This window comes from Hemitrygon akajei, chromosome 1 (genome assembly GCF_048418815.1).
Source record: "Hemitrygon akajei chromosome 1, sHemAka1.3, whole genome shotgun sequence".
Classification (NCBI taxonomy): domain Eukaryota; kingdom Metazoa; phylum Chordata; class Chondrichthyes; order Myliobatiformes; family Dasyatidae; genus Hemitrygon; species Hemitrygon akajei.
Window position 1 is genome coordinate 5,255,979 of NC_133124.1, and position 12,309 is coordinate 5,268,287.

General features: G+C 44.8%; 1 protein-coding gene across 1 annotated transcript in view; it reads right to left on the reverse strand.

Moving 5' to 3' along the window:
* Positions 1-12,309, reverse strand: part of LOC140713847 (neural-cadherin) — a 295,732-nt gene that overhangs the window by 281,951 nt on the left and 1,472 nt on the right. The window lies entirely within an intron of this gene.

Consider the following 12,309-nt stretch of genomic DNA (forward strand, 5'->3'; position numbering starts at 1 on the left):
CTCTCCCTACCATTTCATCATGTCTAACTTATCCTTCTCAGTCCTTCTCTCTGTAGCCTTTAGCACCCTGACTAATCAAGAACCTGTCAACCTTTGCTTTTAATGTACCCAATGACTTGGCCTCTATAGCCATCTGTGCCAATGAATTCCAGATTCACCACGCTCTGGCTAAAAAAATTCCTCCTCACCTCTGTTTTAAATTGACGTCCCCCTATTCTGAGACTGTGCCCTCTCCTCCTAGACTCTCCCACCATAGGAAACATTTTCCTTACATCCACTCTATCCCAACCTTTCAACATTCCATAGGTTTCAATGAGATCCCCCTCCCCCTCCCATTCTTCTAAGCTCCAGGGAGTACAGGTCCAGGGCCATCAAACGCTCCTCATACATTAACCCCTTAGTTCCTGGAATCATTCTGGTGAACCTCCTCCAGCACATCTTTTCTTAGATAAGGGGCCCAAAACTGCTCACAACCAATGTTCCCCCTAAGGTGTGCGCAAGTGCATGCTCACACACCTTTTGCCATCCTCTACATCGAAGTACACTTAACAATTGTACACAATCACATTTCCTCTTCCTGGTTCTCATGCGGATAGCGTTGATAACGTGGAGTTTGCAATGATTTGTCTGCAGATTTTAGAACTGGCTTGTTTATACTGTTTTACTGAAGAAATTATTGATTCACTATGTCGAAATCCAAAGAATCAACGGTCATGAAACGCCAAAGAACTGCCAGTTCTCTTAAAGCGGAATGGCTCAGTGAAACAGTAGAAACCGCTACACAGAAAGCGCATGAGGTCAGGAAAGGGCAGCTACGACAAATATTTGGAATTGAAGTGACTGTATTTCTTACACCTTTCACATACACGAGGAGTAAAATCATTACGTAACGTCTCCGTTTGAATGTGCAATGTATAGTAATTTATAATGTACAACAGGACAGTTAATATAGTGTAGAAATACAATTATATCAGCATGAATTAATCAGACTGATGGCCTGGTGGAAAAAGCCTGTTGGTCCTGGCTTTTATGCTGCGGTACCGTTTCCTGGATGGTAGCAGCTGGAACGGTTTGTGGTTGGAGTGAACCAGGAACCCAATGATCCTTCGGGCCCTTCTTACACAGCTGTCTTTGTAAATGTCCTGAATAGCGGGAAGTTCACATCTACAGATGCGCTGGGCTGTCCGCACTGCTCTGCAGAGTCCTGCGATTGAGTGAAGTACAGTTCCCATACCAGGCAGTGATGCAGCCAGTCAGGATGCTCTCAATTGTGCCCCTGTAGAAAGTTCTTAGGATTTAGGGGCCCACACCAAACTTCAACTGTCTGAGGTGAAAGAGGTGCTGTTGTGCGGTTTTCACCACACAGCCGGTGTGTACAGACCACGAGATCCTCGGTGATGTGGATGCCGAGGAATTTAAAGCTGTTCACCCTCTCAATCCCAGATACATTTATGTCAATTGTGTACCATACAGAAACAGGTATTATCTACGTGTATTGGCGCGATGCAAAAGTTCCTGGAGAATTCACAAGTGGGAAGAAGTGGAGTGATTTTTGGAAGCTTGACTTTTAAAGCGTCATTTAGCAATCAAATCACATATGGACTGCGCCCAGAAGCTCCAGCGGGAAAATCCTTCATTACCTGCTGCAGGTCCGCTGCGCATGTTCTGTGAGAGAAGTCAAACCCGGAGGAAATCAAAGTTCTTATCAACAGTGTTTTGCTAGCTGTTAAAACGAATACCTCTATATTTAAAATTCAGCGTGCACATATTGTTGTCACTGGACAAAATTATTGCACAGCACAAGATTTTTGTGCAAACTGGTCATTACAAATTCGAGGGAGCATTGCTCTCAAACCGTGGTGCGGTTTGACCAGTGCCTTATAAAGCTTCAGCATTTATCTGACCAACAGCTTAAAGTAATGCCGCGTGAACCGGTTAATGTCTTCGTGTATTTGCTGTGGAGTCGTGGAGCAAGGGCTTTCAAAAGTGTCACTTGGCTGGGAAGAAAAGAGACAGATTTCCATTTAATGAACTGGAGACTGGGATTCATTTCCGAGTTGAGATTTATTCAGACACCGGACACCCAGGGCGTGCAAACGGCGCAGGTTTTTCACCATTCGTGTCAATCCACTCTGCACTCACGCTGATTTCTTACTTTTCGCAATAAAATGCCCATTAATCTGACCTTCACTGGTATCTTGAAAGACTGGTCTGTAAAAAACATTAGGAGTGAACTCTTCCCTTCGTCGTTTTGATGTTGCCGCGGTTATTTAATCTCTATCCACGACAGAGCCAGGCGCTCGGCTGAATTCACAAGCATACTACAAGCGAACAGACATACACACTTCACATTTAATCAATCGCTTGGTTTTTAGTCACAAATTAAATATTAGCATTTTCACACGCTCCGGTTTGTGAATATTCCCCACAAACGGGATTTACTGTGTGGCGTGGTGACAAATGCCCGGGAAAACAAAGCAAATATCGCTACATGTTGCCAAATGGAATCATCTATAAAACCGCAGTACAAAGTACAAAACGTTCACAAAGTGAGTGTATTATCAATGTACATACATACAACCCGGAGATTCGTTTCCTTGCGGACGTGGTCAATAAACCTATAGAACAGGATCAATGAAAGATCAACCAGACTGCAGTAGACACAAACTGTGCAAATACGAATATAAATAATTAGCAATAAATAACCAGAACATCAGATAACAAGATAGAGTCCTTGAAGGAATGTGCTTCAATGAGCTTCCTGTAGAAGTAGTAGAGGCCAGTTCAGTTGTGTCATTTAAGGTAAAATTGGATAGGTATATGGACAGGAAAGGAGTGGAGGGTTATGGGCTGAGTGCGGGTAGGTGGGACTAGGTGAGATTAAGAGTTCGGCACGGACTAGGAGGGCCGGAATGGCCTGTTTCCGTGCTGTGATTGTTATATGGTTATATAAGTGAGATCATTGGTTGTGGTGACATCTCAATAGAGAAACAGACCATTCGATCCATCCATCAGCGCTGATTTATTAACCCTTTCAGCGCCATTCTCCTGTCTTTTCCCCGTAATCTTTGACGCCCTGACTATTTAAGAATATTTCAATCTCTGCTTTAAATACACCCAATGATTTGGCCACCACAGCCGTACGTGGCAACGAATTCCACAGCTTCACCACCCTCTGGCTACAGAAATTTCTCCTCACCTCCGTTCTAAGTGGACATCGTTCTATTCTGGGGCTGTGCTCTCTGGTCCCAGACTCGCCGCAGGAAACTGCAAGAAGGGTGTTCCATTTGTAAAGACAGCTGTGACTACAGACGATGTTTGGAACCACAGGAAATGGCCTGCGCAGGCAGGACCGTCAACCTGCTGGAGAGTTTCCAGCCTTTTGGGTTTACACTTGGAAAGTTTTTCTGTTTCATCCGCAATGTTTAGAAATAATTTCATATTTATCAAATTCAAAAAAGAGCTGAGGATATATTTAGAACCAGCGTGGATAACTTCACTCACGTCAATAAAACTTTGAACCAGCGTGGATAACTCCACTCACCTCAGTTCAACTCTGAACGGAGTCCACGATCAACAAATTCACTTTCAACAATTCTACAACTCATTTTCTCAGTGTGTGTGTGTGTGAGTGTGTGTATGAGAGAGTGTGTGTGAGAGAGAGTGTGAGTGTGTGTGTATGAGTGAGTGAGTGTGTATGAGTGAGTGAGTGTGTGTGTGCGCGCGCGCGTGTGTGAGTGTGTGTGTGAGAGAGAGTGAGTGAGTGTGTGTGTGTGCGCGCGCGCGTGTGAGTGTGTGAGTGAGTGTGTGTGCGCGCGCGCGTGTGTGTGTGAGAGAGTGTGTGTGAGAGAGAGTGTGTGTGTGAGAGAGAGAGTGTGTGTGTGTGTGAGTGTGTGTGTGAGTGTGTGTGAGAGTGTGTGTGTGTGTGAGAGTGTGTGTGTGTGTGTGTGTGTGTGTGAGAGTGTGTGTGTGAGTGTGTGTGTGTGTGTGAGTGTGTGTGTGAGTGTGTGTGTGTGTGTGTGTGAGTGTGTGTGTGTGTGTGTGTGTGTGTGTGTGTGTGTGTGTGTGTGTGTGTGTGTGTGAGAGTGTGTGTGTGTGTGTGTGTGTGTGTGTGTGTGTGGAAACTTTTTAATATTCAAAACTTGTGGCAAACCTGAATGACAGGAACATCAGGAAGAGAGAACATGAGAAGCTGGAGAAATACCGGCTCTTGAAAGAGCAGATAGAGAAGATGTGGAAGGATGGTTAAAACCAGAGTATTCCTGGTGGTGATATGAACACTGGGAGCTGTGACACCTGGACTGGGAGAGTGGCTCCAACAATTCCCGGGAACAACATCTGAGGTCTCAGTCCGGATGAGTACGCTACTAGGAACAGCAAGGATAATGTGCCGAACCCTCAGGCTCCCGGGCCTCTGGTAGAGGACACGAGATTCGGGGAAAAATACAGATACACACCACCCCTAAGGGGTGAGAGAAAATATATATATATTTATATAACCACACCAGAGCAAATTCCTAGCACATATTTGGCAAATAAAGTTGATCCCTGAATTTGTATTTGCACCATTTGTTTTCATTTATACATCGGCGGTTTGTCAGTCTTTATTTATGTCTAGTTTTTCTATACATAATTTTCAATAAAATAGTAATTCTTCATGATAATTGTATTGTGTTTCATGCCTCTTCTCATTGCTCCATCAGAAAAAAGGTACAGGACATTAAAGACCCACACTCACCTGTTTTTCGGAACAGCTTCTTTCCCTCCGCCATGGGATTTCTGAATAGAAAATGAACCCATCGACACTATTTTGCTCCCTTTTTGCACTACTTACTTATTTTTTATGTCTCTTATTGTAACTTGTAGTAATTTTTGTGTCTTGCACTGTAAGGCTACTGCAAAACAACAAGTTTCACGATAGAGGGCTGTGGTTCGGATGCAGGCTGATGGGATTAGGCAGAATGACAGACCAGCATGGACCAGATGGGCCAAAGGGCCTGTTTCTGTGCTGTAGTGCTCTATGACTCTAAGTAAGTTGTTTAGATATCATGAATGATTGAAAAATGGAGGGGTTAACTGGAACGTTAAAGGTCAGCACAACATTGTTGGCTGGCTGAAGGGTCTGTGCTGTGCTGACCCCTGGTCCTCACTCCACCTTTTGCAAGCACCCGCAGTATCAATGTACTCTCTTTGAACTTCAGTAAATGCGATAATGTTGGGAAAACAACCGCCAATTTTCACACTGTATAACTTTACAAAGAGAAGTGGCCAAATAAACTAGAAATGTAACTATGTGCTAAAGTAATTATTGGCCAGGATGTCCCTTTCTGCTTTTCTGAACATTGTATCAAAGAAACTCATAAATGTAAATATTGCCTAGGTTTAGAACTTCATTCAAGATGTGGCATTTCTGCGATTCTCCCACAGTGCAGTGGTGTACCATGGCGAGCATGCTGACTGGTTGCATCATTGTCTGGTATGGAGAGGGAGGGGCCACTATGCCAGATCGGGACAAGCTGCAGAAAGTTGTAAACTCAGCCAGCTCCATCATGGCCACTAACTTCCCTACCACTGGGGACATCTTCGAAAGGCGATGTCTGAAAAAGGCAGCATCCTTCATTAAGGGCCTCACCATCAAGGACATGCCCTCTTCTTATTGCTACCATCAAGGAGGAAGCATAGAAGCCTGAAGACACACACCCAAGGTTTCAGGAACAGTTTTGTGCTCTCCAGCAACAGATTTCTGAATGGGTAGTGAACCTATGTACACTACCTCACTATTATGCTCTCTTTCTGCACTTATTTGGGTCCTGATGAAGGGCCTCAGCCCGAAACGCCGACTGTTTACTCTTTTCCATAGGTGCTGCCCGACCCACTGGTCCTGCAGCATTTTGTGTGGGTTGTTCAGGATTTCCAGCATCTGCACAATCTCGTGTTTATTTTGTTCATATGGCTTATTGTACTTCATAGAATTTTTAATGCATTGCATGGTACGCTGTTTCAAAACAATGAATTTCATGATACATGTCAATGATAACCTGGTTCTGATTCCAAATCTTGCTCAACTCATTGAGGTGGCCAAACATCCAACAGAGGTAAAAGAGCTACCAAAAGTGTTCCAGCCAACATCTCAGCTGCTTTATACAAATATATGATGCTTAATACCACTCGCTTTGGCCCGATGGGGCTCATCAGTCATGGTTGGCACTTCATCGAGGAGAAAGAAAACCCTGATCTCAAACGTCTGCAGCCCTGTGGTTATACCCAATCATGGGGAAGGCTTCGGGAGTAAACCCCGAGGAAAAATCTGCAGCTGTAGTCCCTGAGGCAGTCCTATGTTGAGTTCAACACTGACTAGTAACTCCTGCAACACCGCCTGTGCCAACTGTATCGGCCTCTGCCGTTCCTTTGGAGTCATCAGCTGTGTGGAGAGGGGGAAGCTGGTGCCTGGGCAGCAGCTTGCTCTCTATACTGTGCTGCCCTGGCTTGTGTAAACAGCTGGGATGCTACAGCCATGGTCAGCCCTGATCAATAGAGAACCTACAATAACACATACATCAGGTGTCAATGAGCACTTCATATGGGACAAATGCCCCTAGTGAAACCTCGACCCAAATCAGTGAGATAACATCAGAGAGACAACGTGTATTCTAGATATCCACAAAGGCAGAAGCTATACAGCAACAAAATTACCACAAGACATAGGAGCAAAATTAGGCCATTTGGCCCATCAGATCTTCACCATACCATCATGGCTGAACTATTATCCCCATCAACCCCATTCTCCTACCTTCTCCCCATAACTGACTAATCCAGAACCATACTACCCAGGCCATGCTCTCTTCTTGCAGCAGGAAGAAGGTACAGGATCCTCAGGACCCACACCACCAGGTTCAGGAACAGTTATTATCCCTCAACCATCAGGCTCCTGAACCAGAGGGAATAACTTCACTTGCCCCATCACTGATATGGTCCCACAATCAATGGACTCACTTTGAAGAACTCTTCATCTCATATTCTCAATATTTATTGCTTATTTATTTATTTATTTATTTATTATTTCTTCTGTTCTTGTATTTGCAGAGTTTGCTGTCTTCCACACTCTAGTTGAATGCCCAAGTTTGATAGTCTTTCATTGCTTTTTGTATGGTTATTATTCTATCGATTTATTGAGTATGCCAACAAGAAAATGAATCTCAGGGTTGTATATGACGACATATATATATTTTGATAATAAAATTCACTTTGAACCTAGCAAATTCTGCCTTAAATACACCCAATGACTTGGATTTATGCTAATATGAGCAGGCATAATTTTAAGGTGATTGGAGAAAGTATAGGGGGGGATCTTAGAGGCAAGTTTTTCCCCCCAAAGTGAATGGCATGTACACTGATGCCCTGTGCCAGGGGTGGTAGTAGAGGCAATTACATTAGGGACATTTAAGAAACTCTCAGATAGGCAAATGGATAATAGAAAAGTAGAGGTTATGTAGAGGGAAGGTTAGATTGATCTTAAGAGTACAGTAGGTTAAAAAGTCAACACAAGATCAAGGGCTGAAGGGTCTGTACTGTACTGTACTGTAATGTTCAACATTCTATGTTCTAATCTTGTCCTGAAATACTAAAGATCCATGAGAAAACTGTGGAAATAAAGTGGATTGTTTCCTACTTCTCAGGAGGCATCCATCATTGAAGACAGGCATCAGAAACAAGATACACCATCACTTTCTGAGCAGCATATTGGTTTCTGGTCATTTGTGGAAAAGAGTATTTGAATATGAAGACTGATCTATGAGGCAATATTTGTCCCTGTTATCCTGAATACTCTTGCAGCCAATGTTCTCAGCACTGAAAACTAATTCGCTTCAGCTGCCTCCAATGGACAGATTAGGGACAAAGACCATAGTCTTCCACATAGCTGAGAAATTGTTCTCATGTACACTCAGTGGACACTGAGCACATGTTTGTGATTTAAGACCATAAGACATAAGCAGAACTATGCCATTTGGCACATCATCCCTGCCAGCAGCTCCTTCCAAGCTGAACTTAATCATATTGTGAGCACTGTCTCCTAAGTGTTCCTTTACCTTAAGCTCACTCATCACCTCTGGCTCATTACATGACACCCCATCCAGTATAGTTGATCCCCCTAGTAGGCTCAACAACAAAGTGCTCTAAAAAGCCATTTCATAGGCATTTAACAAACTCACTCTCTTGAGGGGGGAATTTCTTCCCTCAGAAGGTAGTGAGAGTGTGGAATGAGCTGCCAGAGCAAGTGGTGGATGTGGGTTAAATTTCAACATTTAACAGAAGTTTGGATAGGTACTTGGATGGGAGAGGTATGGAGGGCTATGGCCCCAGTGCAGGTTGATGGGTCTAGGCAGAATAATAATATAGGCTCTGACTAGATGGGCTGAAGGGCTCTATCAGTCACCTCAGAACCAAAAGAATATGGTGGAGCAGACTTGATAGGCTCCTATGTCTTATGGAATTGAAATGTACACAAGTGACCCTCAATCCTGAAGACCTGACTAAGAAGACTTAATCTGAACGAATTCTCACTAAATTGCCAAATATTGATATTATTTACATTCGCTGCTCTTACCCCTGCTTCTAGAGGGACCACAGTCACATAGCGTTTAGTGCAATGTTATTACAGCTTGGCCGAGTTGAAATCTGACATCGTCTGTAAGGAGTCTGCACGTCCTCCCCATGGAATGCGTGGTTTTCCCTGAATCCTCTAGTTGTCTCCCACAAGTCAAAGACATTCCGGGTAGGTTAATTGGTCATTGTAAATTGTCCCACAATTAGGTTAGGGTTGATCAGTGGTGTGATATTGCTGGGGTGGCATGGCTTGAAGAGATGGAAAGTTCTATTCCTCATTATATTGCTAAATAAATAGATGTGATTTCTACTAAGTGAAATGTCTCAGGTGCCAGGAAATGTAGAGGAGGCCCAGACACAGAGCAGCAGAGATGATTCAACCATGAACGATGACTTCAATAGCAGGTGCAAAATAGCAAGCCATGAGCAGTTACAAAACCAGAGAGAACCAAAGCTAAACACAACAGACAACAAGATAAACTTTAGACTGGGAGAGTGCAGGCTAGAAGCATCTGGTCAAGGGCAGCTAGCTCAATGAGTGAACAAGGTCTGTGGGTGAGAACTGGGTTTAAATAGGCTGCAGGTCTGGTGACGAGTCTGGTATGAGAGGCAGGTGGAGACTGCGAGGTGTCAGGGGGAAGCAGGCCCAATAACAGAACTATACAGTACAGCTACGCTGGGGCAGGAGACCCAGCAGCAAGAAGTTCCACACAACAAGAATGGCTACTTCTCTTCAACTATAAGAACATAAAACACTCCAGCACAGTACAGGCCCTCAGCCCGCAGTGTTGTTCCAGCCTTTTATCATGTTCTTAAAAACAGTCTCACACTTCCCTCGCACATAGCATCTCTTTTTTTAATATCATCCATGCGCCTATTTAGGAGCCTCTTAAAAGTCCCTCTCTGCTGCCTTGCGGCCTTACCCACCATGGGAAAGTCTTCGGGAGTAAACCCCGAGGAAGAAACCCAGAGCCGGGGTCCCTAAGGTAGTTTAATGTTTACAACTTCACTCCGGCAACCTCTGCGATGACTCAGGTGCCAAGCTGTATCGGTGCTTGCCCTTCCCTTGGACAACATCAGTGGCATGGAGAGGGGGAACCCGTTGCTTGGGCAACAGCCGGTTCTTCAAATCTTCCCGCCCAGGCTTGTGCCCTGGAGAGGACACAGTCCACCAGAGGCGTAAACCCATCATCCCCTGGGATCGATGGCTGGCTACTAATGTATCTGCCTCTACCTGGCAGTGAATTCCATGCACCCACCACTCTCTGTGTAGAGAAAAGCTTACCTCTGACATTTCCATAGAACACTACAGCACAGCACAGGCCCTTCAGCCCTCCATGTTGTGCCGACCCATATAATCCATAAAAAAAAGTACTAAACCCACGCTACTTCATAACCTTCCATTTTTCTTTCATCTATGTGCCTGTCCAAGAGGCTCTTAAATACCCCTAATGTTTTAGCCTCCACCACCATCCCTGGCAAGTCATTCCAGGCACTCACAACCCTTTGTGTAAAAAACTTACCCCTGATGTCTCCCCTAAACTTCCCTCCCTTAATTTTGTACATATACCCTCTTGTGTTTGCTATTGGTGCCCTGGGAAACAGGTACTGACTATCCACCCTATCTATGCCTCTCATAATCTTGTAGACCTCTATCAAGTCCCCTCTCATTCTTCTACGCTCCAAAGAGAAAAGTCCCAGCTCTGCTAACCTTGTTTCATATGATTTGTTCTCCAAACCAGGCAACATCCTGGTAAATCTCCTCTGCACCCTCTCCATAGCTTCCACATCCTTCCTATAATGAGGTGACCAGAACTGAACACAATACTCTAAGTGCAGTCTCACCAGAGATTTGTAGAGTTGTAAAATGACCTCTCTACTCTTGAACTCAATCCCCCTGTTAATGAAGCCTAGCATCCCATAGGCCTTCTTAACTACCCTATCAACCTGTGCAGTGACCTTGAGGGATGTATGGATTTGAACCCCAAGGTCCCTTTGTTCATCCACACTGACCATTAATCCTCTACTCAGTCTTCTGGTTTGTCCTTCCAAAATGCATCACCTCACACTTATCCGGATTGAACTCCATCTGCCATTTTTCTGCCCAACTCTGCAGCCTGTCTATATCCTCTTGTAACCTTCGACAACCTACAGCTCCATCCACAACTCCTCCAATCTTTGTGTCATCTGCAAACTTACTCACCCATCCTTCCGCCTCTACATCCAGGTCATTTATAAAAATCACAAATAGCAGGGGTCCCAGGACAGATCCCTGCGGCACTCCACTAGTCACCGACCTCCAGGCAGAATACTTTCCTTCCACAACTACTCTCTGCTTTCTTCCTTTAAGCCAATTTTTTTTTATCCAAGGTTCCACTTATCCCATGCCTTATGACTTTCTGGATGAGTCTCTCGTGAGGGACCTTGTCAAATGCTTTCTCCAACACTTTCCTCCAATTACCTTAAAATAATGCCCCCTGATATTAGTCATTTTCGCCCTGGGAAAGGTCTCACACTGTCCACTCGATCTATGCCTCTCATCATTTTGTACACCTCTATCAATTCACCTCTCATCATCCTTCACTACAATGAAAAAAGCACTAGCTCACTCAACCTATCCTCATAAGACTCGCTCTCTAATCCAGACAGCATCCTGGTAAATCTTGAGCCAACCGCGAAACCCTAACCACCGCTGCAACGTGGCCACTCTAATCACTTCACACGAAGATTCATTTGTTGTTGTTCTAATTTGGTTTTTCGTTGTAAATACTGTGTTCATTTTTTAATTTTTCTCTGCGATTGTTACTTATCCGATACTATGTGCCCCTGATGTAGCTGCCAATCAGCTTCTGTCTGCAAAAGCAAATCCGATGTCATGCGGGTGCCCGATGCCCGTCTCCCCAGGCAGATCCTTTACCCCCAGTTGAAGATCAGCGAGCCCCTGGTGGGCAGTAACATCAAAATCAGCCTGAAGAAATTCAACACTACATCTAAAAACCGGGGAAACATTGCAGTCACTGGAGGAAATCTGTTCGAGGGGGAGCTGCGCTACATGAGAGCGACCTCCTCTGGGCCACAGAGCACAAGCTGCAAGCTGAGCACGGAGGAATTGGACAGCCAAAAGACCCAGCCACTAACCACAGCCATCATTTACTCTTGTCCACACCGCAGCGCACCCGAATATGCGGGCCCCGGATCGGCCTCTAGATCCTCATGCTTAGGAGAACAAACTCGACTCGAATGATTACACTACATAGCACATTGGCAAAACACACAAAATGCTGCAGGAGCTCAGAGTAAACAGTCGACGTTTCGGGTCGAGACCCTTCATCAGGACGGGAGGGCAAGGGGAAAGTCAGCTGGATAAGGTGGTAGAGGGAGGGGAAACAGGATAGTTCGGAGGTGATAGGTGGAGCGAAACGCTGGAAATCTTGAGCGACACACACAAAACGCTGGAGGATCTCAGCAAGTCATACAGCGCCTATGGAAATGAGTTAAACAGTCAACGTTTCGGATCGAAACCCATCATCGGGTTTTGTCCGAACCGTCGACTGTTTATTCATTTCCATAGATGCTGCCTGACCTGCTGAGATCCTCCAGCATTGAGAGTGTTGTCTTGGATTTCCAGCATCTGCAGATTTCCCTCGTGTTCATTGCTGCTGTGGATACGTGTACTTGTGCTATAACATTATACTGGACTTTGCA